The following is a 2,732-nucleotide window of genomic DNA, read 5'->3' on the forward strand; positions in this document are numbered from 1 at the left end:
TGTGTGTGTGTGTGTGTGTGTGCCTCTCCCTCTTTTTAAAATAAAATGACCTATAATTAACTGTAATTTCCTCCTAAATTATTCCTTTAATTTAATATCGTAAAACTGCGCGTTTGTGATAATGTGAATTAATCGGTATGATGTAACGTTCATGTTCCAGGAAACTCATAAAAACGTCCGCTATATCTCCGGCTTCCTACGTACAACAACGTGGCAGTGATCGATCAAGCTGAAAAATGCCAGGAACCACAGAAAACATATTTCGCCGAGACCGCACTAGAATTTCGTGAAATTTTACTACCGGAAGTTAAGCTGATCCGACGAAGACAAAGTTCGGGGCTATTACCCTTGTCGTCGGAACGTGACTTGAATAAGAACACGTGTAACTGAAAACAGAGTGTATGATTTTCCGGATCGTGGGTGTTGCCTCTCTTCTCTGCGAAAAAAAGGATTATGTCCCTATTGTTCTTCGTCGTATGTACGGCATGAACGCAGATTGTATTAGCATCTTAAAACAAATCACTTAAGGTTATTTTATAAAGAAGAAAAACATGCAGGTGCGAAATATTCGTTCCACATAATTCTAAATTTCATTCTAATATTCACGTTATAAATATTCTCAAGTTCCTACGCATAAATATTATAGACATGTAAACGTATTGAAGACATGTCTTCGCGACATGCTCTTATATATTTACATAAACATATTTATACATATATTTATATAAATATGTACATAAATATTATATGATAAAATCTTCTTTGATTCAAATTATCTGTGTTAACTTCTTTAATTAATTTTCAACAAAAAATAATCTCTCAATAATATGTATATTATTTTTTTATAAAAAATGCTAAAACGGAGCAGAAATGATAAGCATCGGACTTGAATACATATAATTAATTTATGAGTGATAATTTGCAGAATTAAATAATTTATTTCACATTTACCAAATTGAAATATGTCTAAGTGGTGCCATCTCCCGATCAAGATGTTAAGTATTTTATAACAACTTAAATATCTTGGACCTTGGTAACTTGAGAAGGCATAATTATTAATTTTGAAGAATACAATAAATATAAAATAAAACATTATGTTGATATATAAATAAAAAGTTTTTCATACTTCTTAAAATAATATTTTTTAAATGAAGCAATTTAAGATATGTTAAATAAAATAAATCATTTCATTTTAAAAGTAATCTAATGTATCTTATTTATTTAAATAATATTATGCAATAAATGTAAATAAAAATATATTCCACCTACAATAAAAATTATTTAAAATTTATTTACAAAAATAATAGATAATTATTAAAAATAAATCCACTTAATATATTCTTTGTTATATCATTATATCTTTGTATATGATATCTTTCTCTGATAAATAATCGTAATCTGTCGATTGTATTTCACTCTTTCTGTTGCATAATCTTGCTAAAAATTATGCAACGTCTACTGCCAAACTTTTATGCAAAATATGAAAACATTAAAAAGTAATTAAAAAATAAATTCCTACCTGTTAAGGATCAAAATTCACATTTAATATTACTGAAACATCACCATAATATCACTCGCGAATATACAATTGGCACAAATCAAAACACCATCACGAAATATCGGTCTACGATCGAAAGTTTATCACCAGGTAAATCGTGTCGCGACGCGGAAAGATTTTTTCGGCACGAATAAATCGAAATTGTTCAAAGTATTTTTGACGTCGCGACGTCGCGTGTGCCATGGCGGTGCTGAACAGCTGTTCGTCAACCGTGGGGGTGTTTGGTAGAAAGGAAGGTTTGATCGCCGTTGCTGTCGCCATCTACCGTAGGGTGCAAGCAGCTTTTAACCCTCTCGTCTCGAAACTGCTGCTTGACTTCTATAGAAAATATCAGTTTCTGTCACCTTACCCGAGTAACTACAGTCATTAATTTTACCTATCCATTTTAGATAACTGTTTTACTTTTCATTTCTACCTTATTTCTACTCGTTTAACTATTTACATTTGTAATTAATGTTTCGTAGAATTGTTTATGATCGTTTTGCATCATAAATTATCGTATACAAAATTGTTTACACTTTTGAAAAAAAACAATATGTCGATACAATGACAAATTGGATTCAATTCCAGTAGATGTGGTACTTAATATAATCATGGTGACAAACATTACTTAACTTTGAAGGTCATAATACCTGACAGAGCCATCCTTGCATATCATCACGTGCGATCAATGCAATTAGATACGCGCAGAGTATCGTTCGGAACGCGTATTTAAATGTCGCAACCGCGAACGCGAAAGTATTCCCGCAAAGGTCTATTGTCTATTGTAAGCGCGCGCATATAAGAAGGAAATAAATTAGATAAAAAGTAATTAATAATTTGTAAAAAAGCATTGTTTATAGAACCATTTTTATAGAACCATTATATTTTTGCAGTATTATCTCTCACATTTGAAATAAGAGGTCCAAAGATCAAACTGCAACAAGTTGTGAGTTAGATAGTCATCTGAATGTAATCACTAAATAAATTATATTTCTAAATAACTAGAACAAAACAAAGCGCGCGCTTTGCGCGCGCTCTTTGTTCACTATCCCTGAAACATAACCACACACACACGCACGCACGCACGCACGCACGCACAAATACAAATATCATATTAAATATCTCATTACTTTTATATATCTCTTATATATATCTCATATCCTATCTAAAAAAAGGCATTAAGTTGATAACT

Source organism: Wasmannia auropunctata, unplaced genomic scaffold (assembly GCF_000956235.1).
Source record: "Wasmannia auropunctata unplaced genomic scaffold, wasmannia.A_1.0 LD336034.1, whole genome shotgun sequence".
Classification (NCBI taxonomy): domain Eukaryota; kingdom Metazoa; phylum Arthropoda; class Insecta; order Hymenoptera; family Formicidae; genus Wasmannia; species Wasmannia auropunctata.